Source organism: Agelaius phoeniceus, chromosome 10 (genome assembly GCF_051311805.1).
Source record: "Agelaius phoeniceus isolate bAgePho1 chromosome 10, bAgePho1.hap1, whole genome shotgun sequence".
NCBI classification, from domain to species: Eukaryota; Metazoa; Chordata; class Aves; order Passeriformes; family Icteridae; genus Agelaius; species Agelaius phoeniceus.
Window position 1 is genome coordinate 22,162,158 of NC_135274.1, and position 15,611 is coordinate 22,177,768.

The window sequence follows — 15,611 nt, forward strand, 5'->3', positions numbered from 1 at the left end:
TATGACATTCCTGTATCCATGCAGTGTCTGATGCTGAATCCGCCAGCAGTTTACAACCAAGATGTCCTTGCCTGTAGGAGCTAAGTGGCTTGCACACACACTTTTATATCTAGATATATAAATATAAATATTTAAATAAGGCTGGAACTACATGATCTTTAAGGTGCTTTCCAACCCAAACCATTCTATGATATACACACATTTATGCCTACATATAAATGTGTAAAGAGCGTTTGGATTCGTTTGAAACAAGGGGAGAAGTGCCTGTAATTGATTAGAACTTTGTTAAATATGTTTTAATACCCTGCATGTCAGAAAGAATTACATGTTCATTGCAATCTAGGGAATGCAAAACTGGTTTAAAGACTGGCATTATTTAATATTTAGCTCAGCTGAGTCTTGATAGGGTTGTGTTATCTGCATTTATTAAAAGAATGAAGAGAGCTAAATTTCCATGGACTGAAAATCCACGGAAATTTCAAAGGCCAGCATCCTGCAATAGTCTAAAATTCCCCCCTGCTCCATTTTCTCTATTTTAAGAACATGAAACCCTTCATACAACCCTCATTGTAAGCAACTAACCTCCAAAAAGAGCAAAACATACAATCAAAAGCTAAAAAGAAGAAAGAAGCTCCCAACTAGCAGTCCAAGGTAAAATGCACATTGAGGTACATAAAGTATGCACCTGAAGCTTTGAAGGTAGGCAAGTTTTTTGATGCAACACAAGTTTCATGAGCTATTGAAATATGTAGCTTAAGACAGTCAAGTTTTTCTTTCAAATATAAATTTTATCAGACTGTGTTTCTCAAAAAAAAATTAACCTTTCTAATAGGTAGAACAGGTGGAACTGTTTACATACACAAAATACTAAATATTCATTAATTTGTTTGTCTCAAGATAGCTCATTAAGTTGTGTGTTGCAATAACTTTGTTAAATATTTTCTTTGATTTCAGGAAACTAAAGATTGCTCATCTCTGTGCATTTCTATTCTTTAGATTGCCCGGATTGCCAGATCTTTAATGAAATTATAATGCCTGCCTATGAGCTGCTGTAGTTAGCTGTAACTGCTGAGTTATTGCCATTCATTTGGTTGAACCTTGCCAAGAAGAGCCACTTAAAGAGGCCATCCCTCTTCACAGAGCATCTCCACAAAGATGCCCTGACATCTGCACAAAGACACAGGGCCCTGACAGCCCTTCAGGCACTCCAGACATGGCTATCACCTGCTTTCTTCAGTATTGTTCTTTTGTACTAAAACAATTACATTTTTAAAAAGCACAATTCTTTGTTGTGCGGCAAAGGGCTCGCTTGAGACTGGTCAGAGTTTCACATACCAAGAGTCAAGAAAATTAGCGGCACTAGTCTGAGTGCTCTGGCCTTGGCTGCCTCAATGCCACACAAGTTCCCAATACTCCCATTCCCTGCAGCCCCACCACCACCTCTGCTGCCCTTCAGTGCTCAGGGACACCCATCCCCTTCCTCCCACCCACGATGGGAGCCCTGCGTTTTGTGCACAAATCTGGTGGGATTTGTATTCTGACATCACACAGGTTGTCCTTGGTGACATTCACTTTTTATCATTAGCACCCTGCACTGGGATGTTTAATTGGCTATGTTGTATCTCTGCACTGTAGATTTATTTTGCATTTTCGTTTAATTAACAGCCATGACCAGTGGCCTGATGGATGGCAAAGCATTCTGTGAAGTAGAATCCTACTGGATTAAAAGCTTTGCTGGAATGTTTCAAACACCCATTCAGCCTGGACTTCTCAAAATCAATTTTCTATAAAGTACAGCATTTCCAGAACACAGTGCTCGAGGACGTGGGAAGAGGGAGCAAACAGGACCCAAGGATGACACAAACCCTGTTCCTACAGGCTCACCCCTCTCCAAGGGTTGACTGGATGCTCAGATCCAGCACAATCCACCCGTGGTTATTTTGAGATTCAGAATTTCAGGTTCTTTTGGGTGCTGTTAAAAGACAGATATTGATAAAAAAAGCCATTGCCAGTGTTCTTACTGGAACTTAATCAGTAGATTACAACACATTACAACACTGTGCTTGCCAGAGAACTCTGAATTAATTATAAAATCCATTTCCTTGTTTATGTGGCTGGGAATACATTTAGAGAGGAGTTTTATGGCTTTGTTCCTTCCCAAAATTTCAGTTATTATTTGAAGCCATAATCCAGCAGTACCTTGGTTTGCAGTGACCCAGTAGAAGCAACTGTGGAGCTAGACTTTGTTTTTTTAAATTATGGAAAGCATTTAGACAAAGAGTTTTCTGTTCATACTGTGTGAAAAGCAACCAATTTCTAGTTTTTTTAATTAAATTAGTTGAAACCTAATGTTGAGTACATACTGTATTCTACTTCCAACGTGCTGGGTTTGAAAGCACACAGGGACATTCCCTGATGGAGCTGCTGCTCTGAGTCACTATTACATGCAGTTTATATTCATTTAGACCCAGCAAGCAAATGACGGAGAACTATGGGCCAACTTCATCACTCATGAGATGAAATGGAAGTCACAGGAACCTCATCAGAGAGTGTTCTTCCCTAATATTTAAACTCAGTAAAAAAAAAAAAAAAAAAGAACATGTGACCTGTATTGTCAGCATTTGCAAGTATAAGCAGTGAATTGTTCTCCACATGCTTTTGCTGTGGCACACCTTTTCCTTTTTCACCAGTCACTTTCCACAAGCAAGGAAAGCTTGAGCTTCTGTGAATTAAGACTTGCTGGAACCTTGACACTCCCTGTACTGACAGAGCATTTTAGGTCCTTATTTAAATCAGTCAGTAATAAGATGACTGTGAAATACATCATGATTTTACTACCAGCCTCTCTTGGCATCTGTTTGCCTCCAGTGACGATTGCGCCGATAACTTGGTGACCGATATAATTAGCCTGGCTCTCATCATGGCTACTGGCCAAAAGAGCCAAAGATGTGCCCTAAATTTTCTGTTCAGATGCACCAAATAACATGATCCATTAATTAAAACTCAGGCAGTTGCAGTTAATTCCTGACAACTGAAAAAGATGCAATTTGAAAGCACTCCTAAAGAGCAGTAAATCACTTCCAATCTGCTTGGTGTGAGCTGCATTTGAAAGAGGCTGGGGTGTGCTGGGGTTTGGGTGCTGGGCTGGGAGCAGGGGCAAGAGCCCCTGGAGAGACCTTGAGCAAACTCTTTTATCTCTCCTGCCTTTAACTCTGTCTAATCCAGTTTGATTTCTTTATCACCAGGGCAGAGACAATCTTCCCATCCCAAGGAGAGGGGGAAGGCATGGAGGGATTCCCAAGCTGGGGAGGAGAGGGAGGTCAAGAGGCAGCCTCTGCCAGCCCCAGCTGCTTGGCACTGACCCATGCAGCAAATCCATGCTCCTGCAGGGAATTGAGAGACCTCTGAAAGAGGCCAGGCACCCCAGAGGGTCGTGTGGGACTGACTGGTTTTGTGGAGGAGTCAATATGAGGAGTGCTCATGAAATTCTGCCAAAATAAGCCATAGGAAATAATGAGCAGGCAGAAAAACACTTCATAGAGGACACATTCCTGTGTTTTGCAGGCATTAATCAGCATCAGTGGGGATGGAAAGTCCAGGAGATGATATCAATATGAAAATACCATTGTACAAACATTCTAACACATTCACCTGCTTATCTTAGCAAGTCTTAAAGCTTGTCATGTCTGGGAATCTGATTCACTGCACAATGACAAACGACACAAAATTGACATGTACAGGCAAGAACACGCAGGCAAAGCAGGGAGAACAGAAATTGCCAGGGATCTCCAAGGCAAAGACACCTGAAGAGCTCCTGAACTGAAGGACCCAGAGAAGCACCATCTCTAACTGGCAATGAGAGGGGCAATAATCCTTCTGAAAATACAACTACGTTTAAGAAAGTAAACTGAAGGCAGGTCAAATCACTTGTGATTTCTGAAAATCTCACTCTAGTGTAAGTGAGCTGTTCTTTATAGCCCAATAATAATATTCCTGTAAAATCTGGCAGTCCAAATTATTTAATAGCAAAGCAGCAACATTAGACAGCTTCATTGTAGCTGTCTAATGGGTGCATGTTAGGTTATGAGCCCTTGTGTCTCTTGCTGCACACAGACATGAGACAGCACCAGATCTACATGGTGAGGCACCCTGGAGAACTGGACACACCAACAGCACCCCTGTCTGCTGTGGCAGGAACAATATAACCTCAGGAAGCCTTAGCTGGCATCCATGTGGGCAGACAAGGAAGAAAAATTAAAATATAAAGAAAAAAGGAAAAAAAAAAAACAATAGCATTAGAGAAACTGCAGCAGCCTAGAAGTCTATTATTTAATTGATGTCATAACCCAGGAGAGGCTATGATCCTCTCTACACCATGGTCATGCCACAGAGTGCCCTCTACATGGACTTTGAAACTGCAGCTGTTTTTTATAACAAGATCAGCTACAACCATCTGAAAGTTAAACCTAGACAAATACTTTGTAATACTTATTTGTGGCTGAAGTGAATCCCAGAAAGACATGACTTTGAATTTTAATTTTCAAATTTCTAGGTCTTGATTGCAGAATACTACTTTTTCCCCCCAATCACACATCTGGCATTTGCAGAATTTAATGAACAATCTCTCTAGAATTCAGAATTAGCACAATACAGCTTAGTGTCCTTCTGTGTGCCAAACCTTGGCATCCCCTTGCTGTAGAAGGTGAGCACAGTGGTTCTCAGGCACTAGTTTCTTAGGCAAATGAAAGAATTCACTAGTTTTCCATTTCTCAGACTTCCTTTCCTATTCCAGACAACTAGAGCCCCCAAATTTCCTATTTCTCCTAATTATGATGCTATAAAATTTCTGCTGGCAAACGTTATTGTTCCAGCTGAGAAATTTATTGTTAAAGCTGAGAAAAAAACCAACTCCTGCAGCCCCTCCGAGGTGTGTGCATCAGCCAGTAGAGGGTGCAGGAATTGTGGCTGCATTCCCCACAGCCTGAGCAGGCTGCTGCTGCTACTCCAGCTGCTTTCTAAGGTGGGCAAATACAATAAAGCACCTAACACTGTGCTATGGGTCAGTTCAGTATTAAATAATGTGTACAAGTTGAAAAGCATCTGTTTTTCCCAGCTTTTTGTTTTCTCTGTTCACAGCTGTTCTCAGTGTTTACCGTGATGCTGGACTTGGGCTGCACACGTGAAATTCAGACTGCAAGAGAGGTTTGCAAGCTCACATTGCAAACCTAAGAGATGTCTGGATGATATTTTCATAGTCGCAGGATTCAAAAAAATGGGGCATCTCCTATCAACAAAAAGGTTTATTTCTACTATTCAGGCTTCAATCAAACAAACTTCCACTGAAAGAAACCAGAAGTGTTTCTCTGACACTGGGAATGGTAGCTTGGAAAGGTGATGTCAGGCAGAGAGGGGCTAAGAGGCATTTGTGTGCAGAGGGGATGTTGCAGCAGCCCTTGTTAAAGGGAGAATTATCCCAAGGCAGCATTTCCCCCTCCCCAGCCCCCTGTGGGTTACACACTCCTGGGTGCTGGGCAGCCACAGCTCCACAGAGCTTTTCTGACCAGGTTTGTCCATATTTTGCAGTGGGGCTGGCACAGATGTGACTCAGACAAAACCTGCAGGAGCCCATGAACACACCTGCTACAGCCCAGAGTTTCACATCTGCAATTCCACTGGCAATGCCTGATCTACCCACCTGCCTTGGAGTCTGCTAAGGCCAAAATAAAACACTGGGATTTAGGGGGGATTTAGACCATGGGAGCCTAGGCCCAGGGTTTCAATCAGCCTAAAACTCTGTTAGAGTCAGCTCAGCACCAGCAGAATAAATGAAAACACAACGTTGAACTTGGCAACTCTGAATCATAGAGGTGAGCAACTATCAAGAAATGATCACAGTGTAATAATCACAAGATACAGAGCATGAAAGGGTTTTTGACAGGTGAAAATGAACACATTTACACCACATGCAGCTAAAATTTGAGTCTAAAATGAAAGATATAGTTTTCTTTTTGAGCAAAAATTTGTTGATCTAAAGACCAAAACAAAAATTCTTGTCTCTTCAGCATGTACTACATAACTGACAATATCTTTCAGCATTGTCTGAGGTTTGATTGCAGGTTACCTTTCAAAGATTAGACAAGATAAATCACCTTGCATTAGCACACCTATCTGACAAAATGACATCTCAGAGTGGCTTGATAAAATATGATGGCGAATTTTACAGGTCAATAATCCCTGCCTGGTATGAGCAAAATCAGCGTTGTCCACTCCTTTCCTACAGAGCTATCAGTGGTGGAAACAACCAGCAACATCTCAAATGAAATGTCTCAAATCTCAGAACAGTCCCTGCAGCCATCCAGTTCATCAAAGTAAGAAACAAGCTGAGGAGAGCTCATGTTCAATGATGCTCTGAGGGAAAATGACTGCCTGGCATCAGCACTGGAAGTAGGATGTGGCTGACTGATGATTTCGGATTGGTTTTTTGAAAATACAGGGTAAATTGAGTAATTTGAACCAATCATGGGATATATTGTGCAGCACAACATTCTTCTACCCTGCAGTCTCCCTTCTGGGAAATCTGGAGTGGTGGGGAGTACATTTATCAGGAAAATAATGACCCCAAACAGACTCCTTGAAGCCTAAGGTGTTTTTTTTATAAGAGGACTCAAGGGAACTAATTAGGAGGAAATAGCTCCTCAATGTCCTGAGTGAATTCCCACTGAGAAAATAAACAATTTACTGATTCATGCAACTCCAGACATCCAAAGATAGTCATCCTTATGACATGTTTTTTGCAAATATAGAACATAGAACGGCATGCACAGGCACTGTTTGATAATGAAATGTGTATATATTCAGGGATAGACACTTATCATCATTATTTCAATTTTTACCCTTGAATTTGCAATTAAGATATACCAAAGAGGTGTACAGTCCTGTATCTAATTCAAAAATTAAGTTAAGAAGTTGAAGTTACTTTCTACCTATTCTTATAGCCTTTAACCAATCTCCTCACTGTGTTCCATTCATTCTTTGGAAAACAGGAGGTGCAGGAGTCTTGGGTGTGGACAAATTGTCAAGGAGCAAAGATTCTAGGACCAGCTTTGAAAACACTCAGTTTTGCAAATATGGGATCTGTTGGGTCTTGTCCCCAGAAGGGAAGGTCAAGAATTTTGATCAAGAAAAGAATAAAGCCCTGAGAATGGAAAACAGCAGCAGTTCCAAAAGCACAGACACCCAGAAGTAACGTGGAGTGTCAGAGGGAGGGCTGGCAAGAACCAGGACAGCACATGAATATTTAGACTGAGCATCAGCAGAAATGTCCTGTCAGTGTGATGTGTGTGGAACCATCCTAAGGGAGGTAACTGAAGCTTGTTGCTGACAACCATCACTTTTCAGCATTTCAGGCTGGCAGCTCTGTTTCTACACCAAACATTCCCATCAGTCCTTCTGTTTTATGGTAAACAAAAGGAAAATGTGCATAGTTGATACCATCAGCAATGGGCCTATATGAAATAGGTCTGCATTGTGAGAAGTTGAAATGGAAATAAATGAAGAAGTGAGATGGGGCCCCCAACATAAAAAGGACATGGACCTGTTGGAGTGAGGCCAGAGGAAAACACAAAGATGCTCTGAGGGTTGGAGCCCCTCTGCTCTGGAGCCAGGCTGGGACAGCTGGGAGTGTTCACCTGGAGAAGAAAAGCTCTGAGGAGACCTTAAAGCAGTTTCCAGAGCCTAAATGAGCTACAAAAGAGGTGGAGAGGGACTTTGAACAAGGATATTGAGTGATAGGACAAGGGGGAATGACCTTAAGCTGACAGAGACCAGGTTTATATTAGAGATGAGGAATAAATTCTTTACTGTGAGGGTGGTAAGGCACTGGAATGTGTTGCCCAAAGAAGCCCAGGGCCAGGTTGGACTGGGCTTTGAGAAGCCTGGTCTAGAGGATGAAGACCCTGCCCATGGCAGGAGAGTAGAACTACCTGATCTTTAAAGTCTCTTCCAAACCAAACCATTCTATGGCTCTAGGACTCATTCTGAATTTTATTAAAATGCCAGCACCTTAGCATCCTGATCATCAACATCCTGATTATGTTCCCATGAGTTCTTAGGGCCCTATATGAGGAGATCAGAAACACACTGAAAAATTGGAAGGAGCCTTAAGAAAGAACTGTTGAACAAAACTAATGTGGCAGGGTGGAAAGCTAAACTGCTTGCTGTTTTCATTAGTGGATATCCACAGCTAAAGCCCCATTCTTTGAGGATTCTGAGGATATTTCCTATGGCCAGTGGAGAGAGAAAGAACAGGTTTTGAGACAGCAATGAAGAGTGAACACACTTGTGTCATACATGTTCAGCAATGCACACATTCAGTCACACACAGTATCCTTTCTTAATGTTTCAGTTCCCTCGTGCTTTTCATGTGCTCTCTTCAAAAAGGCACAAGGTGTCTTTCAAGTAAAAGAATCAATTCCTTACTATAATTTGACAATGAGCATTTCCAAGAGAAATATATTAAATTCCAGCTCCTTGGTTCCACTCCATTCCATGCTCATGGTTTTGATTTCCTTTTTTCCTGCTCGTGTCCCAGCCCATCCTCACTGCTTATGCCCAAACTGGTTAGGCTGCCAGAAGTTGTGGTCAGAGCCTGCTGCATTTTAGACTTTCTGGAGCTTGTGAAAGAAGTGTACAAAGATTTTCATACTGGGCATCTCTATCCCTGAAACTCTTCAAGTGCTCTTCTGACTTTCATATAACTGTGGTTAAATCTGATGTGAACACCTTCTTCATGGAATCTTCCCAGATCCTCATGGTCTGCAAAGTTGTAACTCACAATTTAAACCCCACAGTACTTCCACATCTGGTCCTGTGTGCGTTTATTTCAAAAAACACGGTGTGACTCAAATGCACATGGATTGCATGGGTTTGTTCATTAGCAATGCTCTCCTGCTGTAACTACAACTAGAGCACCTCAGGGAATAAAGTTCTTAATTCTGAGTGTTTGGGAGGGACAGATTTGCAGTTGTGTTGCCTGAACTTTCTGAAAGCAGAATGCTCATTTCACATTTATTGGCCAAGCCACCAAACAAATGCTGTGAATGCAAGAAAACCAGATGCTCAGAAATCCATAAACTGCCAGTGGCTAAAGAGCAAGGTTTTACCCTCCCTCTCTCATCCCAGTTTATCTTAAAAGCTGCAAGTATCATGTGCAAAGCAAGAAATTATGATTGCCTCTTAGTTGTGGTTTGATTGTGCTTCCACAAGGTGGAATAGAAGCCTATGATAATTGGTGATTAAACATAATTGTGGCTAAAAGTCCTCACATATGTTAGGAAAATATTAATAAATTTGGAAAAAAAATCTGTAAGTTTTGAATGTATTAAAACAACAGAATTGTTTAGAAAGACACCAAATATAATAAATATTGTCTACATGTTCTAGGTTGTATTAGGTTCCATCACAATATCATGATCTAGAAAGGATTATATGTGGTACAGGTCAGCACAAGATATTGCTGCAATTAAACTAACCTGGGCACAATGTTCACCTAAGAATGCCTTGATGGAATAAGGTAATGATGTGAAAGGGGGAAATCAATTATTCATCTCTGTCCTCTTTGTGTTTGGGGCCCATGAATAAAATTTTGAGTGAAAATTATTTGAGATCTACAAAATGTTGCTCATCAAATCAATGTTAGAATAAATTGTATCTGGCTTGTAAAAGAATTTTACTAGAAGGAAAATTTAGAGAGTTCATTCTGACTAGATATCACCCAAAAGAAGATTTATGTATTATAAGGTCTATGTCATTGTATATTGGAGAAACGTGATTGCATACAACTTCCAATTTCACCCTCCTTTCTGGGCAGTTCTCAGAAAAAGCCATCCAAACCAGCAGTCATTTATCTTTGATTTAAGCACAATTTGATGCCTGCTTAATATACACACAAGTAATAATTCAAGACAGCACAAAATGTGCATTTGACAGGCTTCCAAAAGACACCAATGCATTTTAACATTTTTGCATTTCCAGGCATAAATTCACAGGGGGCTCTCACAGGAAATGACTTGAAAAATTCTGTGCACTAATATGTTCTCTACAGAGTACTCATTTGTTCAGTGTTTTAAGCAGCATGTTCTTCATGCTTTATTTCCTGTAATGCTTATAGGATTGTGTTATTCAGAGACCCTGTTACTATTTACCTGTACTGCAGCATCACCCCTCAAAATACCCAAAAACTGGGGATTTGCAGGATTTTTCCACTGCACAGATTGTAATGATTATAATAATCAACAGAAACTCTCTATAAAATATGACTGACAAAACTATGCCTTAGAGAGCAATGTTTAAATAATAATATACATACATAATGTCATTGTTATATTGATTTATACAGATGTGACATTACCTACACTTTATGTGAAAGAAAAAAGACAGTTAATAAAAAGGAAAATCTTGTCATATAACTTATTAAATCAAGGAAAAATCTTAAACCAGTGTTGAACAGCAAGTATACACAATTCTCCATCTCACACCTGCCTTCTGAAACATCCCCAAAGCAAGCATTTTATAAATAAAAGAGCAAACCAGCTCCTTGATCAAACTTCCTGCTACTCACAGCATGTTTGATCTGACTTGGCCAGAAAAAAGATTTCTCTAAACAAATCCCTCTAAATAAAACATCTTTTCCCCGAAACCTATCAGCTCATTATTGGTTCTTTAGGAAATTTTGCATCATTAACAGTGAAGGGTAGTTTCAAGATATTCATGAACTCGTTAGTGAAGGAGGATTAAAACATATCTTAGCCTACACTGGAAGTTTTTGAAGGTACATAGATTTACCAGCAGCAGAAGAAAAAAGATAGCAACACATTTCCTATACACACACCTTGCTAAATTCATAATAAAATTCTTGAGTGCAAAAAACCCCCCACAAAACCAAGTAAAAGGCACTCTGGCCAATCATTATTGCAACCAACATGTGTTTCTCAAATTGTTTTTTGACTCAAATCAAACTGAGAGCAGAGGACACCTGGAGGTGTCTGGCTCCTAATGAAAGAAACACATCTACTGAGACAAGATCGGATTTTGTATATTTGTTTTTCCTGTTGAAAATTGGTGTTTCCAGTGATTCATAGCCCAAACTTCTCCCCTTCAGCTCTGTGGTGATGAAATGACCAGACTGAAAACAGGCTCCTGTTCAGACCCCAATATCTTCAGTGATTCCTTAGCCCATCTACCACAGAGCTCTTTAAAGATGATGCTTGGTTAAAAAGGACAGAAAATTAAAATATTAAGTGAATTATAATGGAAAGTATAAATCCTTATCCTCATCTAGATTTAATATTTGATTGTTCCAATGACATAATTGTGTAAGACAAGCAAAATGGGGTGAAGAGAGAGGAATGGTAAACTCAGAGGAGAAAGTTACAAGCAGGATTTTTCTGCGCTCCTTTTTATGGAAAATTTAAATAATTTAGAACCTGTGTACCAAACTTGCACCTCACTTTCTACTGTAAGTTATTATGTGTACAAGATAGTTTTTTATGCTGTATCAATTTTTAAATAGTCTAAATTCCACAGATTATGCAACATACCAAAACTAAGACACCAGCCTCATGAAAGTTGGTGGCCTTAATGCAATAAAAACAGGCAGATAAAGTGAAACTTAGCAGCTAAATAACACATTAAGATCAAATATACCAAAAGAAGCTGAGTATTTACAATGTTAGGGTGTTATGTCTTAATACATAGTTATTCAGTATATGCAATATCAAATGGAGCACATTAATCCACAAGAAAAAGTCCATGTCATGAGAAAACAGGCAGATAAAGTGAAACTTAGCAGCTAAATAACACATTAAGATCAAATATACCAAAAGAAGCTAAGTATTTACAATGTTAGGGTGTTATGTCTTAATACATAGCTATTCAGTATATGCAATTTCGAATGGAGCACATTAGTCCACAAGAAAAAGTCCATGTCATGAGAAGCAACAAATGCCTTCTCCTGGTAGTTTGATGCTTGGAATGATCTAAGCTAACTGCTAAAAACACTGAGTGAATCAAGAGGCAGAGAACTTGAAATGTGAGCAGGAAGACAGACACAAAATGACTGTCAGGTGTTACGAGAGAAATCGGAAACACTTTGCACAGCATCTGAATCCCAGCAGAGCTCCAGAATCCAGCACAGCCGCCCTTCTGCTGGGCTCCCCAGGGTCAGAAGCATTTGGCAAGTGAAGGTGGCCTCTGACTGCATCAATGTGGAGGATGGGCCAAGCCCTCCTGGCCCTGACAGACCAGACAGCCAAACCAAGACAAGGACAAAACTCCCTTTCTCCTAGCTTTAATCCACCTAGGGAGGCAGCATGGATGGTGATAAAGCCATGAAAGGGAACATAAATACCTCAGGACAGCTTCCTCTCAGAGCCTGCAGGACTTTATTTTAATAGTTAAACAAGTACAAAAAGCAGCTGATATTCTCCTTTGAAAGCTGCTGTGTGTCACTGACAGCTGAGATGATTTACAGGAGCCATCAGAAACTTCAGCCTGCTCCTCTCAACAGTTCATTTTTATTCAAGAAAACAAAGTAAAATGGGCTTCACATTAGGCTCTCCTGCTGTCTTAAATCATTAAATAATTGTGTTGAAATTCATCGTGACCTTGTGTTGTGCTCCTCTAAACATCTCAGAATTATTCTTCTAAAGTAAACCAAATCAAAGAAACCTATGATCCCAAATAAAGAGCCTAATATGGATAACAAGCTTTCTTTTCCACTAACAGCCAGACCATTACCACTCCCAGGCTGATAATGCCTGTAAATTAAAACATCCAGTGACATTTAAGCAAGCGGAGAGTTGACAGAAATTCCCATCAAGCCCTCCTTGCAAGGTTAAGAGAAGACCTTCAAGAGAAAAGAAATTTGATTGGTGATACATTTCCCAGGTCGAGAGGGGCTTCATATTGTGCCCTAATGTATGACTTCATTATATCATTTATATGCTTCTGCTCTAGCATCAGTCATCACTAACGACCCAGCCCTTCCTCATCCTTCACACAGCTCTCATCACAACTGGCTCCTCTCAACATTTCTGTCCCTTTTTGACCAAGGTACTGGTTGCCATCTCAATTCATTACCATCAAAACATGACAGCTACAGAATTAGCTGCGGAAAAGGAAGATTAGATTCCCAAAAGCAGAATTCTGGTCCTTTCAGCAGGGAGCTGAGCAGTGCCACTACCAGATTGCAGAGGTCCTCACCTCTCAGGCTGTGCTGCTGGTTCTGAGCAGCTGCTCTGAAGCTCCACCAGTGGAATTGGCTTGCAGCTACCTTTCCCTTTCCATCCAAAATGCAAGAAAACTTCTTTTTAGTATTCTCCATCTGCAGGCCTGTCACTGCTTTACTCTGCAGAAGTCTAAATGCCTTGTGCTGCTCCTGACACAGCTCTTTGTAGGAGAGGGATGGAGGGGCTTAGAGAGGTCTCAGCTTCCTCCTTTCAGCACAGTGTGCCTTCCCAGGAGTGCTTTTCAATCTTCCAGGGGATATCCACCTGAAAGTTGCCAAAACAAACCCTCTTCTGCCTCTTCCAAGCCTTTCCCTGGTACAGGCTACAGTCTTCCCACAAAAAGTCTACTGGAATAGTCCAAAACTGAAAGGACAGCTTAAATCTTCCCTTCAGTCTTGCTGTTCCATCCCAAAGGAGGACACAGCTATTCTTCAGCAATGTTTGCCAAGCCAAATGTGCTTTGTATTGCCAGTACCTGTCCTGTGCTCCAATCCAAAGAGTAATGCCACCATTCCAGAGCAATTGACACAATCCGGAACAGCCGGTCATTATAAATCACAATGTCCTAATGAAGGATAAAAAGAAAAGGAACATTTATGTGGCAGACATATTTCACAGCACATTTACACTGGCATTTTTCAAGAGCTGAAAAGGTATATGGATAGAGGGTGAGAGAGGAGAAGTGAAATAAAGAACTATGATATACTCGCAGGATGTCTGTTCTGAGCACAGACAAATTTCTGAAAACTTTTTAAAGGTCATGGTTGCTAGAATTTACACTGAAAACTTGCTTTTTTTTCTTTTACCTTGCTGATCTTAATGTGTCCTTCTTCTTTGTGATTTCATGCCATGCCAAAGCTAGTTACTATCTTTCTTAGGCTTGCTGTTACTGTTGAGGAAGTATTATATTTATGATGCACTATATTATAAATATAATCTATTATAATAACATAATATATAAATATTATGTTATTATAATAATTAATAACATAAATAATAACAATTTACTTCAAGAGTTTTCATTACTGTGATCTCTTACATGAAATGCAGTGCAGAATACAACAAAATAATAATAATAATATTAGTATTAGAAATACAAACAAGAGATGCAACTGTCTGTATAGTTCAAGGAAGTGGCACCTATTTTAAGGAGATCTTGCTGGTTTTTAGAAGTGTTTAACCAGCATGAAAGGAAACCTTCTATGAGCATGTGAGCTTTGATGTCTGAAGAATTTGTATTGCCATGTAATTCTTTTAGCTCATTTCTCCTGTGCGATTCTGAAGGCTTCATTGTCACTAGTACTCTAGAATAAATTCAATAATTGAGATCCTTAATTTTTAGTCTGCTTGCTTGACCTTCATACCTCTAACTACAAGGAACCTGCACATCAGACATCACAACAACAGAAAAATGCCATACAGCATTTAATGCCCTTTTAAAGGCTTCAAGCATCTTACTTTTCTTCTTTTTTTTCTTTTTTTTTTTTCTTTTTTTCCCCACTAGGGATTGCTCACACTTACAGCTGGTGAGGGATGAGCAGGTTAATGACAGGACCATAAAATAAAACTCCACTTAAAGTCAGAATAAGCGTAGCAGCAAGTACCAGGATCTTCTGAAAACCTAAATGAGTCTGCCAAAATGGTTACATATGTAGCAGGAACCGCAAGTAAATCCAAGTCTATGGTCCTAAAGAGTAAGTGTAATCACTATTTTATCTCCATTTAAGTGATACATTAGGACAGAAGGAACACCACTGCTTTCCTTGCTGCACAAACAGATATTTAACAGTGGTAGCATTTATGCAAACTACCTATTAAGCTACTAAGAAAGCGCCAAAAAACGCAGCAAAGTAATTAAATAATGGACAAGGCCTGAGTTTTATTAGAAGGTTTCCAAACCATAAAAGCAATGCCAAAAGATAGTATAAATTCAGTATTGTTTGAATGGACTCTTGAAGTCCTGTACTCTAATCTACTCTTTATTACTCATCCACAAAACATCTAGCAATTTTTATTACAAGTCCCATCCATTACAGTATTAAACTTAAATTCAATATACACTGCAAGGTCATGATCCTGGTGGTAATGAAAAGCTGTGTCTCATAGAGCCTGCTTCATTTAAGGCTTAGATCCCTTGACCTACTAAAAAAAATGAGCCTCACAAAAGGCGCGCTCAGATGTCAGAAGGAGTCGGCTCAGCATCCAAGTGGAAAGTTTACTTAGTAGCTCCAAAAGCTTTAATTGCACGCCAGGCCCGATTTATAAAGCCCTTCTGATGTTCATGCTCTGGAAGAAAACCCCTCTGGTTATCTGATGTCGAAGTTG

The 15,611-nt window shown here is 40.0% G+C and overlaps 1 protein-coding gene across 2 annotated transcripts in view; it reads right to left on the bottom strand.

Moving 5' to 3' along the window:
* Nucleotides 1-15,611, bottom strand: part of NLGN1 (neuroligin 1) — a 378,384-nt gene that overhangs the window by 311,202 nt on the left and 51,571 nt on the right. The window contains exon 2 of one of the 2 annotated variants that reach the window (XM_077184131.1): nt 13,762-13,851. The exons of the other annotated variant lie outside the window; for it this stretch is intronic. The gene's annotated coding sequence lies outside the window, so the exon portion shown is untranslated. The remainder of the gene's footprint in view (nt 1-13,761; nt 13,852-15,611) is intronic. 2 annotated transcript variants of the gene reach the window in all.